Raw genomic sequence first — 16,205 nt, forward strand, 5'->3', positions numbered from 1 at the left:
GCTCCTGAGGAAAAGGCAGCCGGCCGCGGACAGTCTTCCTTCCCCGCTGGACTCAGAGTTGAGAGATTTGGAGTAGCCACCGCCACCTTGGAACCACAGAGAGGAAGCCTGTGCAGAAGGCCAGTCTGGAGGAGAGCCCAGGGTCACAGGAGAACCAGGAAGGTGGTAGCAAGAGAGAGAATATGAAAATGAGAGCGGGAGACAGACCCGGTCCAGAGGGCATCCTGTGAAGCCAGTCCCAGCCCGCACTCCTCAAACCCAGGAACCAATAGTTCCCTAGTGTTCACGCCAGTTTGAGCTGGGTTTTCTATCTCTTGTAGAAGAAAGGGTCCTAATCAATATAAAGGGATTTTACAAGAATAGAATTCCCTTTTTTTGTATTTTTTCATATGCCTTGAATTTTCCGCGAGTTCGTTGCATTTTCAGTGCTTAAAAAAAAATATTAAATTAAACAGCCTCTTGAAGTCACCAGTGGCAGCTACCACGACTTTAACAACCTCCCATTTTAATCGATTGGAAGACTAACATCCTTCGCCTTCCGTTATCTTTTGTTTGTTGGAGTGCAGCAGCCGCACTCCCCTCCCACCATCCCTTGTTAATTCCTCAGTGTTCTCTGAGCTTCCAGCTCTCCCATCCCACGTACGGTCAACGGGTGGGAGGATGTGGGACAGTGAGGTTCCTGGTCCCCAGGAGCCCTCGGTCCAGGCAGCAGACAGAAGTGGGTAGAATCATTCTGATCGAGGCTGTGGGTGGTCAGGAGGTGAGTCCAATGTGCTGTGGGAGGAGATGGAGAGAAGGGGGAAAATTCTTACTGAAATGGAGATGAAGCTGGTATTCCAAGCAGAGGGACCAGCCTGAGCAAAGGCCTGGTAGTGACACCATGTGATGTGTGTTTAGCGAGACACAAAGCAAGTGACTGAAGAACAGGGAATATGATATGGGGGCTTCAGAGCAGACTGAGATGAAGGTTGGAGTCTAAGCTGGGAGTGCCTTAAATGCCAGGCTGAGGAGTTTTAGCTTTATCCTGAGGATCATGGGAGACACTGGAGGGATTTAAACAGACAAGTGGCATAATCAGATTTTTAAAAATACGTATTTCCTTTTGGCTGTGTTGGGTCTCAGCTGCACCACGCAGGATCCTCACTGCAGCATAGCATGTGGGGTCTTCCGTTGCAGCATGTGGGCTTCTCTCTAGTTGTGCTGCACATGTTCAGTGGTTGTGGCACGAAGGTTTAGTTGCCCGGCAGCATGTGAGATCTTAGTTCCCCGACCAGGGATCGAACTCATGTCCCCCCAGTGCAAAGCAGAGTCTTAACCACTGAACTACCAGGGAAGTCCCATGATCAGATTTTGAGATGGTTGCTCTAATGAAAATGTGGATTACAGAGGGGAGAGGCCTGAGAGCAGGCACACAGCCATTGCAATAGTCCGAGCGGTCAGTAGTGAGGACGCAATTGCCTTGCCTCCTTGTAGCTACTCTGTCTGAGCCTCACCCAAGAGCAGGCTTTCCTCACTGCCTGTGCCCAGGGCCTGTGCCAGGGGAGAGAGGGCTTGCTGGTGTCCTCCAGAGTCACACTCTGAGCTTGGTCAAAGACTTCAGCCAGCCAGAGCTGCGTCTACTCGTTTCCCCACTACCCGCCGATCCTGGCTCTAGTTAGTGTGTGGGAAGCAGGGGCTGTCTGTATCTCCCCTCATTCAATCCACCTCACTGAGGATTACCCAGATAGGAAGCAAGTCTTCAAACAACAACAGCATATAACAAAGACAAGAAAAACCATCACCGCAAGATGGTGTAAACAATTGATGTGGATCATACTGGGTTCCCACTCTCGCAACCCTCTGAAGCAGATCCCGTTGCCCTGACCACTTCTCAGATGAGAGCAGTGAGCCCCCGGGCCAAGGCAATAGGCACTCAGAGCAGAGGCTTCCAGGGCAGGACACTGCCGGAAGATTCCATCAGAGAAGCTTGAGGTCCTTGGTCTTCGCGGGTGGAATGCACCGGCTCACCTCCTCCTGCTGCTGTTCTGTGGAAGCTCAACAAGGATGTCCCCTCCTCTAGGCAGCCTCCTATCATCCTGGTCGCATCCCCACCCATCCTGGCGGGGAAGACTTCTGACTCCATCTCTGCTGCCCCAGCATTCATCTCGCTGCACGGTCACGGTCCGCTTGTCTGTACCATGTGGCCAATGGCTCAAGGAGAAGCAGGCAGCTCCCTCTCACCCTGTGGTCCTAGCACCCGGTCAGAGCAGGCAATACATGGTTAGACATTGAAGGGAGGGGTGGAAGGCTTCCCACTTCCCCACTTGCGATGGGCTGCCTCCCCAGGCTCCCTTGGACCCTGCCCCACCCCTGAATAGAGGACCCAGGAGGGTCTTTCCCAAGTTTCGTGTCTTTCCCATCATTGCTACCGCCTTCCCACTCCTGGCCTTCTCTTGTCCAAATAAGGGTCCAAGTTCAAGGGCTGCTGGTCATTTGTAAATGAAGCAAGGCTGGTCCTGGCTCAGACTCATATACCAGGCTGCCCACCCCACAGCAGGCCTGGAAAAACTGAGGAGACAGTAAGAGGGAAAGAGATGAGCTGGAGGCAGTTGAAGAAGATGAAGAGAGGCAAAGTGCCTTCTCTTTTGAGTCTGGGATACAGAGAAGGTGGGGAAGAATCCGTGCAGCCTTTAGCAGACAAAATTGAGCAGCTGTGGTGTGCAGTGGCCTGTGGTACTTAAACACAATAGCTGATCTAATCACCAGCCTCATTCTCTGGGAAGCTTTTTGCTGCATTTTAGCACAGAAAAGTGTTGCCTTTCTCTCTTTTGTGGCTCAAGATGCTATTTAAGAAGGCAAAAAAAAAAAAAAAAATCGATATGCCTTCTCTGGCTTTCAGTCTTTTTCCCCCAAAAGGTGTTTCTTTGGGGAAGGGGGAAAGTTGTGGGGGGGGCGGGTGTTGAGGAGTGTTTTTGTCATTCATAAGCCATGGTGACAAATCCTTGACACCATCCTCAGCTCCTATTGATCAGCCCCATTCGCAACACCAGAGGACAAATAGAAATCATTTGTCTGTCTTGGCTCCCAAACAGCCGGAGACAAAGGGCTCGGCCGGCAATCAGCAGCTGGAGGTATTAGCCATGGGTCAAGTTCGGAGGTCAGAGGTCAAACAGGTTGTCATCAGTTTCTCACAGCTATCAGAGCAAGGGCAGGGGAGGGGCCAAACAAAACCCACCAACAACACAGCTGGTTCTTATTAGCCAAATCCTGCCTCCCTGTAAAGAGAGATGGGTCAGTCAGGTCCACACCCACCCCAGGGACACCCCGGGGTGCTAGGTTTCATGGCATAGCAGCAGAGCAGGGGGTGGTGAGGGGCTGGGGAGAAAAGAAGTGAGATCTGAGCCCTGCCTTCCACTATTCATCCTTCCCAGTCTCCCCTGGCGGGAAACCCTGAGTTCTTCTGTCTTGGGGGACTGAAAGAGACAGAGGGAGAGACCTTGGGTTTCTTTGGGAGTCTGAGCAAGCAAGTTAATCCTGTAAAATTGGAAGTGGCTTAGAGGGTCTGGGAAAGAGAGGATTCAGCCAGGGGATCGTGGAGTACGTTAAGTCCCTGATTACACACCACCTGTTTCGGCTTCTCCTCCCATCCTTGGGAAGAGGAGACCCAACCCTTAGGGCAATTAACCTAGAGAAAGATACGGAAAGATGAGGGTGACAGCCAGGGGAGTGACACAGGAGAGGCACCACACAGAGGATGGCAGCTTGCAGCCCTTCTCGTTGAGCACTCAGCACGGAGGCTCTGGGCCTCCTGCAGAAGTGATCTCACTTAAGCACCGCTGAAAGCCCTGTGAGGGTTTATCGGTCCCATTTCACAGATGGGGAGACTGAGGCTTGGAGAGATTAGATCACCAGTCCCACTGAAGCTGCAAGGGGATACCTGAGACGTGGATCTTCAGGAAACAAAGGAAGAGTCACCTTTGAGGGGATATCTTCTCAGTGAGTAAGAGTCTAACCTGATAGGAACATGGTGAGAGTTCTGGGTCCCAGAGCTGAGAGGTGAGAGGTCTGACAAGAGAGTTCTGCTCTTGTCAGCTGCTCCCTTGGCTTGACCCCAAACACCTAAGGACTCTATTGTCTTATGGGGATGAAAGGACACAGAACTGGAACTTGCAGCTCCAAGGGGGATCCTACTCAGGGAGAGAAAGGCAGTGTGGGTGTAGAGCCCAGGTTGGGCTGCAGGGCTTGATGACACCAATCAGGTAGTAAAGTCAGCTCTCAGGAGCCTTCTGATCAGGTAACAAGAATGATGGTGCCCAACCACAGAGAGACAGGGATGCCTGTCTGAAGACACGAGTGGCCTGCCATTCAGGGAACTGCTGGAACAGGAGCCCGACCCGAGTTCAAGTGTCTCCCGGAGACATGGGGCTGTGCTTTCATAGAGATCACTAGGCAGTTCTCTGATGCACCTGTTACTTGGTCCAACTCTCTAAGGGACCTTTAAGACAGGAGAAAAATAAAGGTAAAATGGGGAGTGAGGTTGGATAGATTGGAGTGTTTGAAAGATACCTTAATGATCCCTGGGGTAAATGACCTTCTGAAAGAGGAACCTTTAAAAATAATTAAGGGCTTTGGCTATTAAAGTGTAGCACAAGCAGTCTACAAATCTGCTCATGGGATAAAACTGCTTAGAACTAAATACACACACACACACAACTGCTGAAATCTAAATAGGCTCAGTGGATTGTACCAGTGTCCTTCTCCTCGTACATATTGTGATGCTCTCAGCAGGGGATGGATTAGAGGAGAGCTAGCCTGTAGGCAGGGAGATTCATTAGTTAAAGATGCTGCTGCTGCTGCTAAGTCACTTCAGTCGTGTCCGACTCTTAGCGACCCCATGGACTGCAGCCTACCAGGCTCCTTTGTCCGTGGGATTTTCCAGGGAAGAGTACTGGAATGGGGTGCCATCGCCTTCTCCAAGTTAAAGATGCTAGTGGCATGCATTGGGTAATACTGTGGTGACTGGGGAGAAAGGTGTGTGTGTGTGTGTGTGTGTGTGTGTGTGTGTGTGTGTTTGATAAAAACTGACAGTCGCTCAGTCATGTCCAACTCTTTACGAACCCATGAACTGTAGTCCACCAGGCTCCACTGTCTGTGGAATTCTCAAGGCAAGAATACTGGAGTGGGTTGCCATTCCCTTCTCCAGGGGATCTTCCCAACCCAGGGATCAAACCCGTGTCTCCCGCATCGAGGGGCAGAGTTTTTACCGTCTGAGCCACCAGGGAAGCCCAAGTCCTTCATGATTATTCAAGATGCTACTTTTGGGTGAAACTGGATGAAGGATACACGCGATCTCTCTGTGTTATTTCTTACAACTGCGTGTGCGTCTACAATTATCTCAAAAGGAGAAAAGATATAAAAAGCAAAAAATACGGTGCATTCTGTTCCCTTGTGTGCATGTGTGCTCAGCTGTGTCTGACTCTTTGCGACCCCATGGACTGTAGCCTACCAGACTCCTCTGTCCATGAAACTTTTCAGGCAAGAATACTGGAGTGGGTTGCCCTTTCCTTCTCCAGGGGATCTTCCTGACCCAGGGATCAAACCCTTGTTTCTCATGACTCCTGCATTGGCAGGTAGATTCTTCACCAACTGTGCCACCCAGGAAGCCCTCTGTTCTCTTAACAGAGCTCTAGTCTCGGCTGCTTGACAAAGAGGGAAAGCAAAGGCAGGAAAGAAACAAGCTCTTGATTCATGAGCTCTTGCAATGTAGAAGACAGAGGAGAATGACCCACGTTACACTTAATCACACAATAGTATCTCATTGTTTAGAGGGAAAAACTGAGGCTTAGGGTTGCAAACTCATTGTCCTGAAACCACACTGGCTCTTAGCATCCCAGGCCTGGTACTCTGATTCCAAAGCCCGGGTGCTCTCCACCACATCACCAAGTTAGTAGTGTTTCTATTTCCGGAGCCCCAGGAAGTATGCACTCTCTGGGTAGGCTTTGCTCAAGAGGAGGACCAATGGGTCAATTCCATCAAGTATCCATTAAGTACTTTGCCACCAAGAGCATGGAGTTTTAAAAAGAAACTAACAAAGGAGACTTCCCTGGTGGTCCAATGGTTGAGACTCTGCACGTCCCCTGCAGAGGGTGCAGATTCAACCCCTGGTCCTGGAACTGAGATCCCACAAGCTGTGACACAGCCAAAAATTTTTTAAAAGACATTTTTTTTTAAAGTAATGAAACAAGACCCTTCTCCTCAAGACTCTGTTTGTGTACAGGAACCAGTACACCTAGGGACAGGGTGGACAGGGTCAAGGAAGTCTTACCCATTTACCTTTTTTTTTTCCTGTATGTAATTGATTTGGTCTTACTGATAGATATAAAGGAAAGAATTCCTTTGGTGAAAACAAATGCCTCTCGGCTTTACCTCCTGGTTCATTTTTATTCTTCCTTTCAAAGCTTCCGATCTTCTAATCTCCACTGTCCCTTTTATGTTCCTTCCCTAGTGTTTTGCAAGAAGTTTTTATTCCATTACTTGTTAGCTTTAAAATTTTGTTTAAAAATTCTTTAACTTGTAACCATTTAATATTTTTATTTTGAGATCCTTGAGTGATAAAGAAATTAAGAAAGGTAGAACCAACATCGATATCCCCACTACCCATCATTAGTGCGTCAATCACCAATCTATTGCCTCTCACCTCCAAATCCACCATTGTTTGCCCAGCTTGGTGACACTGGAGCTTTGACCTGTAAACACTTCTCCTCTCTCAGCTGGCGCGATGTCAGGCTTTGTAAGTAAAGGACACTGCAAAGCCTAGCAAAGGAAGGGGATTCTTTTCCTGGTTCCTGTGTGCAATTCTCGCTCCCAGGGCACAGCCGTGGAGCAGCATATGGAAGACCCGGTGGTGCTCGCCCTCCAGCAAGTTACAGTGGCTCCCGGGTGGGCAGCTTCCTGGTTGCCAGTTGTGGGTCAGTTCTGGCTGAAACACCTCGGTAAACTCTGGGGGATCCCTCTCAGGTCTGAACCTCAGTCTTGGGTTGGGGGGCCCTCTTCCAAGTGTGCTCCTTCCTTGGAGGCCCTCTCTTAGCCCTGTTCCCCATGTTTGTTCCTTGAGAGGTCCCTTTTACTGCTTTTGGGCTTCCCTGGTGGCTCAGACGGTAAAGAATCTGCCTGCAATGCGGGAGACCCGGATTCAATCCCTGGGTTGGGAAGATCCCCTGGGGAAGGGAATGGCTACCCACTCCAGTACCCTGGCCTGGAGAATCCCATGGACAGGCTACAGTCCATGCGATCTCAAAGAGTCAGACACAATGGAGCGACTAACACTTTCACTTTTACGCCTTTTAGTAGTTAGCCACCATTTATCAGAATTTCATTTTATGTTAAATGTTCTGTGGGGGTCCTATCTCCTGATTGGACCTTGGCTGATACATTTAGAAAGGTTAATTGGGGGGCCTCCCTGGTGGTCCAGTGGTTAAGAATCTGCCTTGCAATGCAATGGACACAGGCTCAATCCGTTCAATCCCTAGTTGGGGGACTAAGATCCCACATACTGAGGAGGAACTAGAGAGCCTGTGTGCTGCAACTGAGACCCCACACAGCCAAATAAATACATAAATTAAATATTTTTAAATATATAGTTTGTGATATTAGCTTGTTTTTAAGTGAATTATACATTACAGGTATAGTTAAGACCACTCTGGGCTTCCGTGGTGGCTCAGAGGGTAAAGTGTCTGCTTACAATGCGGGAGACCAGGGTTCGATCCCTGGGTGGGGAAGATCCCCTGGAGAAGGCAATGGCAACCCCCTCCAGTACTCTTGCCTGGAGAATCCTATGGACTGAGAAGCCTGGTAGGCTACAGTCCATGGGGTCGCAAAGAGTTGGACACGACTGAGCGACTTCACTTTCACTTTCATAGTTAAGACCCTCTTTAATTGCCATTTCCAGTTCTATACCCTTTCTCTGAGAATGAACCATTATGATGAGTTTGAGATGAGTCCTCACACTTAAGAAAACTTTTACATCCATTCACATGTAGTCATAAATATATTGTACTATTTTTATATCTTAAAATGTATATAAGTAGCATACTCTTCATATCATTCCAAATAGTGTTTTTATCCATCCAATATTACATTATTTAAAACTATCTGTGTGGGTATGTATAGTTGACCTTCCTTATCCACAGATGCAGAACCCGCAGATATGAGGGCCATGCCATTGCATACAGGGCCATGAACATCAGTGGATTTTGTTGTTTGTGGGGGGTCCTGAAACCGGTTCCCCATGGATACTGAGGGATCTAATTTATTCCTTTTACATGGTTGTACAGTATACCACCGTATAAACATATCACATGTTGTTAATTCCTTCCCCTATAGGTATTCATTTATATCATTTACATTATTTGGCCACTTGTAAACAATTATGTAGTATATATCCTGTGTGTATACACACCAGGCTATTCCACGTATATTAATACCTAGAAACTGAATTTTCTGACTAGGTCTTAGAGTATGTGCATTTTAAGATGCTATTAGCTGCTTTTTACTTGCTCTCCAAGGGGCATTACACTTCCACCAGATGTATATTACAGTATTATTTTCCTCACTTCCCACCAACACTTTTTATTGTTAGACCTCTTAATTTTCCCCAATCTAATGGGTGAAAAAAACAATATCCCACTTTTCCTTTTATGGATTTAGTGGCCAATTGAATATCCTCCTATGTAAGTTGTCTGTTCATATAGTTTCTCTACTTTTCTGTTAGATTATCTTTTCTTACAGATTATAGAAATTCTTTATAGATTCTGATAGATACACTACATATTGCAAATATCTCCCAGTAAATTGCCCACCTTTTAATCTTGTTTGTGTATTTTGCCTTAGACAAGATATAATATTCATAAAGTTAAATAAATCTATTTATTTTATAAGTTGTTCTTACGTTGGCCTTATTCTCTCTGCCCGTTATGAAAAACATTTTCCTCTCATTGTTTTTCGTGTTTAGGTCAGTAAAACGTCTCCATTTTATTTTTATGAGTGATGTGTTACATCTCTATTATTAGTCTTTCTTTCCCTAGTTATTAGTTGTGATATCTCTAACATACGCCATTTTTCTATATATAGATATGAATATGTTCCTGGCTCTCTATTTTGCTTTATTGATTTGTCTATCTATGTCTGTGTTAATTAGGATAGAAATAAAACAAAAAGAGCTGATATGACAACAGTCCCCACGATTATATGACTTGGAGAACAAAGTGTGGAACTTCCCTGGCAGTCCAGGGATTAAGAATTTGCTTTTGCAATGCAGGGGACAGGGGTTTGATCCCTGGTGAGGGAAGTAAGATCTCACATGCCAAGGAGCATCTAGTCAACCCACACCCACAGGCCTGCACACCTCAACTCCTCAGCCCGCAGGTCACAGCTGGAGAGTCTGTGCACGGCAAGGAAAGAGCCCGCACACCACGACTAAGCAAAGTGTACGTTTTATGTACATAATAGTCCAAGTTGGGCTCTGCTCCATGGAGCCATTCAGGAACTCATGTTCTTTCCCTCTTGTGGCTCAATCGTTCCCTGTTGATATCTGGGTCACTGCCACATTTGGGTTCCAGTCTGGAGGAAGGAAGAAGAAAGGACATTCCTGTTGCTATTAAGAACAGTGACCCACAGGACTTCCCTGGTGGTCCGTAGCTTAAGACTCTGAGCCCCCAGTGCAAGTGGGCTGAGTTTGATCTCTGGTCAGGGAACTAGATCCCACATGCTGTGACGGAAAGGTCCCACGTGCCGCGACTAAGACCTGGTGCAATTCCATGGAGGACAGTGTTTTCTCAAAGCCTCACCTGACTCTAAGAAGGACAGAAAAGCAGTCCCCATCTAGGCCTCCATGTGCCTAGCTACCACTCTGTGACCATGCAAAAAGAGAAAAGTGGATTTGGGCAGACAGTTAGCATCTCCATCACAAACCCTGACCAATGTTACACTGATTGAATTATTATTCTGTCCTGTTAGTAGCTTCCTTTGGGTTGGCAAATGGCTCTCATGGCTCCAAGTATCCTATCCTTACCCACTGTTGGCTAGCCATCTATTGATTCATTTAAAAGTGAAAGTGTTAGCTGCTCCATTGTGTCTGACTCTTTGCAACCCCATGGACTGTAGCCTGCCAGGTGGCCATTCCCTTCTCCAGGGGATCTTCCTGACCCAGAGATCGAACCTGGGTCTCCTGCATCACCCCCAAAAGGAGTGGCTTACACAGTAAACTTATAAGTGATGATGATGGAGCAGAAAGATGTTATCACTCAGTCTCTGAATGAACTAATCCTGCCACAGAATATCTTATTACAGAGATAATAAATCCCTTTATGAAAGTGAAAGTGAAGTCACTCAGTCCTGTCTGACTCTTTGTGATCCCATGGACTATAGTCCATCAGGTTCCTCCATCCATGGAATTTTCTAGGCAAGAGTACTGGAGTGGGTTGCCATTTCCTTCTCCAAGGTATCTTCCTGGCCCAGGGATAGTTGAAATTAATTTGACCTGGGTTTTTTGTAACTTAGTAGCTGAAAGTAACCTACCTGATTATCTTATTATATAATTATATATATAATATATATTTATATTATGTATTATATTATTTATATAATATATAATATATATTATATTAGTTATATATTATTATTATATTATATATAATAATATATAATATATAATTATATATTATAATGATATAATTAGTATATATATTATATATATACTATATAATATAATTATAATATATATTTATATAATATATAATATATAATATATTATTATTATATTATTATATAATTATACTTAAATTGAAGAAAGTAGGGAAAACCACTAGACCATTCAGGTATGACCTAAATCAAATCCCTTATGATTATACAGTGGAAGTGGGAAATAGATTTGAGGGCCTGGATCTGATAGATAGAGTGCCTGATGAACTATGGAATGAGGTTCGTGACATTGTACAGGAGACAGGGATCAAGACCATCCCCATGGAAAGGAAATGCAAAAAAGCAAAATGGCTGTCTGGGGAGGCCTTACAAATAGCTGTGAAAAGAAGAGAAGCGAAAAGCAAAGGAGAAAAGGAAAGATATAAACATCTGAATGCAGAGTTCCAAAGAATAGCAAGAAGAGATAAGAAAGCCTTCCTCAGCGATCAATGCAAAGAAATAGAGGAAAACAACAGAATGGGAAAGACTAGGGATCTCTTCAAGAAAATCAGAGATACCGAGGGGACATTTCATGCAAAGACGGGCTCGATAAAGGACAGAAATGGTATGGACCTAACAGAAGCAGAAGATATTAAGTAGAGATGGCAAGAATACACAGAAGAACTGTACAAAAAAGATCTTCACGATCCAGATAATCACGATGGTGTGATCACTGACCTAGAGCCAGACATCTTGGAATGTAAAGTCAAGTGGGCCTTAGAAAGCATCACTACGAACAAAGCTAGTGGAGGTGATGGAATCCAGTTGAGCTATTCCAAATCCTGAAAGATGATGCTGTGAAAGTGCTGCACTCAATATGCCAGCAAATTTGGAAAACTCAGCAATGGCCACAGGACTGGAAAAGGTCAGTTTTCATTCCAATCCCAAAGAAAGGCAATGCCAAAGAATGCTCAAACTACCACACAATTGCACTCATCTCACATGCTAGTAAAGTAATGCTCAAAATTCTCCAAGCCAGGCTTCAGCAATACGTGAACCGTGAACTTCCTGATGTTCAAGCTGGTTTTAGAAAAGGCAGAGGAACCAGAGATCAAATTGCCAACATCCGCTGGATCATGGAAAAAGCAAGAGAGTTCCAGAAAAGCATCTATTTCTGCTTTATTGACTATGCCAAAGCCTTTAACTGTGTGGATCACAATAAACTGTGGAAAATTCTGAAAGAGATGGGAATACCAGACCTTATCTGCCTCTTGAGAGATTTGTATGCAGGTCAGGAAGCAACAGTTAGAACTGGATTGGTTCCAACAGACTGGTTCCAAATAGGAAAAGGAGTCCGTCAAGGCTGTATGTTGTCACCCTGTTTATTTAACTTATATGCAGAGTACATCATGAGAAATGCTGGGCTGGAAGAAGCACAAGATGGAATCAAGATTGCCGGGAGAAATATCAGTAACCTCAGATATGCAGATGACACCACCCTTATGGCAGAAAGTGAAGAGGAACTCAAAAGCCTCTTGATGAAAGTGAAAGTGGAGAGTGAAAAAGTTGGCTTAAAGCTCAACATTCAGAAAACTTAAGATCATGGCATCTGGTCCCATCACTTCATGGGAAATAGATGGGGAAACAGTGGAAACAGTGTCAGACTTTATTTTTCTGGGCTCCAAAATCACTACAGATGGTGACTGCAGCCATGAAATTAAAAGACACTTACTCCTTGGAAGGAAAGTTATGACCAACCTAGATAGTGTATTCAAAAGCAGAGACATTACTTTGCCAACAAAGGTTCGTCTAGTCAAAGCTATGGTTTTTCCTGTGGTCATGTATGGATGTGGGAGTTGGACTGTGAAGAAGGCTGAGCGCCAAAGAATTGATGCTTTTGAACTGTGGTGTTGGAGAAGACTCTTGAGAGTCCCTTGGACTGCAAGGAGATCCAACCAGTCCATTCTGAAGGAGATCAGCCCTGGGATTTCTTTGGAAGGACTGATGCTAAAGCTGAAACTCCAGTACTTTGGCCACCTCATGCGAAGAGTTGACTCATTGGAAAAGACTCTGATGCTGGGAGGGATTGGGGGCAAGAGGAGAAGGGGAGGACAGAGGATGAGATGGCTGGATGACATCACTGACTAGATGGACGTGAGTCTCAGTGAACTCTGGGAGTTGGTGATGGACAGAGAGGCCTGGCGTGCTGCGATTCATGGGATTGCAAAGAGTCGGACACGACTGAGTGACTGATCTGATCTGATCATTATATTATTATAATTATTATTATAATAATTATTATATTATCTCTCCATGGAATTTTCTAGGCAAGAGTACTGGAGTGGGTTGCCATTTCCTTCTCCAAGGGATCTTCTTGGCCTAGGGATAGTTGAAATTAATTTGACCTGGGTTTTTTGTAACTTAGTTGCTGAAAGTAACCTACTTGATTATCTTATTATATAAGTACATATATAATATATATTTATATTATATATTATATTATTTATATTATATATTATATTATTATTATTATTATATTATCCCTCAGAATGAACTCAATTATGCTACAAAGTTCAGTTCAGTTCACTGGCTCAGTCATGTCCAATTCTTTATGACCCCATGGACTGCAGCATGCCAGGCCTCCCTGTCCATCACCAACTCCTGGAGTTTACTCAAACTCATGTCCATTGAGTCGGTGATGCCATCCAACCATCTCATCTTCTGTCTTCTCCTTCTCCTCCCACCATCAATCTTTGCCAGCATCAGGGTCTTTTCAAATGAGTCAGTTCTTCACATCAGGTGGCCAAAGTACTGGAGCTTCAGCTTCAGCATCAGTCCTTCCAAAGAATATTCAGGACAGATTTCCTTTAGGATGGTCTGGTTAGATCTCCTTCCAGTCCAAGGGACTCTCAAGAGTCTTCTCCAACACCACAGTTCAAAAGCATCAATTCTTTGGTGCTCAACTTTATTTATAGTCCAACTCTCACATTCATACGTGACTACTGGAAAAACCATAACTTTGAGTAGACGGACCTTTGTTGGCAACATAATGTCTCTGCTTTTTAATATGCTGTCTACGTTGGTCATAACTTTTCTTTCAAGAAGTAAGCATCTTATACTTTCATGGCTGCAGTCACCATCTGCAGTGATTTTGGAGTCCAAAAAAATAAAGTCTGTCACTGTTTCCACTGTTTCCCCATCTATTTCCCATGAAGTGATGGGACCAGATCTTAGTTTTCTGGATGTTGAGTTTTAAGCCAACTTTTTCATTCTCCTCTTTCACTTTCATCAAGAGGCTCTTTAGTTCTTCTTCACTTTCTGCCAAAAGTGTGATGTCATCTGCATATCTGAGGTTATTGATATTTCTCCCGACAATCTTGATTCCAACTTGTGCTTCATCCAGCCCAGCATTTCTCATGATGTACTCTGCATATAAGTTAAATAATCACAATGACAATATACAGCCTTGACATACTCCTTTCCTGATTTGGAACCAGTCTGTTGTTCTATGTCCAGTTCTAACTGTTGCTTCCTGACCTGCATACAGATTTCTCAAGAGGAGGTCAGGTGGTCTGATATTCCCATCTCTTTAAGAATTTTCCACCGTTTGTTGTGATTCACATAGTCAAAGGCTTTGGCATAGTCACTAAAGCAGAAGTAGATGTTTTTCTGGGACTGTCTTGTTTTTTCGATGATCCAATGGATATTGGCAATTTGACCTCTGGTTCCTCTGCCTTTTCTAAATTCAGCCTGAACGTCTGAAAGTTCACGGTTCATGTATTGCTGAAGCCTGGCTTGGAGAATTTTGAGCATTACTTTACTAGCCTGTGAGATGAGTGCAATTGTGCAGTAGTTTGAGCATTCTTTGGCATTGCCTTTCTTTGGGATTGTAATGAAAACTGACTTTTTCCAGTCCTGTGGCCACTGCCAAGTTTTCCAGATTTGCTGGCATATTGAGTGCAGCACTTTCACAGCATCATCCTTTAAGATTTGAAATAGCTCAACTGGAATTCCATCACCTCCTCTAGCTTTGTTCTTAGTGATGCTTCCTAAGGCCCACTTGACTTCACATTCCAGGATGTCTGGCTCTAGGTGAGTGATCACACCATCGTGATTATCTGGGTCACGAAATAGTTCTATGTATTCTTGCCACCTCCTCTTAATATCTTCTGCTTCTGTTATGTCCATACCATTTCTGTCCTGTATTGTGCCCATCTTTGAATAAAATGTTCCTTTGGTATCTCTAACTTTCTTAAAGAGATCTCTAGTGTTTCCCATTCTATTGTTTTCCTCTATTTCTTTGCATTGATCACTTAGGAAGGCTTTCTCTGCTTTCAAATGGGTATATCTTTTTCTCCTTTGCCTTTCACTTCTCTTCTTTTCACAGCTATTTATAAGGCCTCCTCAGACAACCATTTTGCCTTTTTGCGCTTCTTTTTCTTGGGGATGGTCTTGATTCCTGTCTCCTGTACAATGTCACAAACCTCTGTCCATAGTTCTTCAGGTACTCTGTCTATCAGATCTAATCCCTTGAATCTATTTCTCACTTCCACTGTATAATGGTAAGGGATTTGATTTAGGTCATACCTAAATGGTCTACTGGTTTTCCCTGCTTTCTTCAAGTCTGAATTTGGCAATAAGGAGTTCATGATCTGACCATACTCAGCTCCTAGTCTTGTTTCTGCTGACTATATAGAGCTTCTCCATCTTTGGCTGCAAAGATATAATCAGATTTCAGTATTGACCATCTGGTGATGTCCATGTGTATGTAGAGTCTTCTCTTGTGTTGTTGGAAGAGGGTGTTTGCTATGACCAGTGCGTTCTCTTGGCAAAAAAAAAAAAAAAAGCAGGCCTTTTCCCTGCTTCATTCTGTACTCCAAGGCCAAATTTGCCTGTTACTCTACGTGTTTCTTGACTTCCTACTTTTGCATTCCAGTCCCTTATCATGAAAAGACATCTTTTTTGGGTGTTAGTTCTATTTTTGTGTTATGCTGCAAAAATAACCAGCAAAATCCCAGTAGTTTAAAACAGTCAAGGCTTTTTCCTCTCTCATATTACCAGTCCATCATGGTTGGTGAGGGGTTCTGCCTATGCCATGCTCACTGCAGTCCAGCAGCTAATAAAGCACCCAGCATCTGAAATGGTGGTGGCTTCCATGACAGAGAGAAAGCAAGCACTAGATGGTTTTGTGCCAATAATTGAATGTTCAGCCTTGGAAATGACACATCACTTTAGCTTATGACTCATTGGCCCCATGTAAGGGACCAATGACCTGTAGTCCTACCACGTATCAAAGCACTGGGAATACGCAGTGAACAGCACTTATGACCATGGCACATGCATTTTAAGGTTATAAATGTTCCTCTAAATACTGCTTTAACTTGCTCCTAACAATTTTTACCTCATACTTCCATGATCATTCTTAAATAAACGTTTAATTTTAGAATGGTTTTAGATTTACAAAAAAATTGTGAAAATGGTACCCAGAGTGTTCCCCTATACCCCACACTCAAATATCTCTGTGTTAATATCTTCCATTTAGTGTGGTT

Source organism: Bos indicus, chromosome 19 (genome assembly GCF_029378745.1).
Source record: "Bos indicus isolate NIAB-ARS_2022 breed Sahiwal x Tharparkar chromosome 19, NIAB-ARS_B.indTharparkar_mat_pri_1.0, whole genome shotgun sequence".
NCBI lineage: Eukaryota > Metazoa > Chordata > Mammalia > Artiodactyla > Bovidae > Bos > Bos indicus.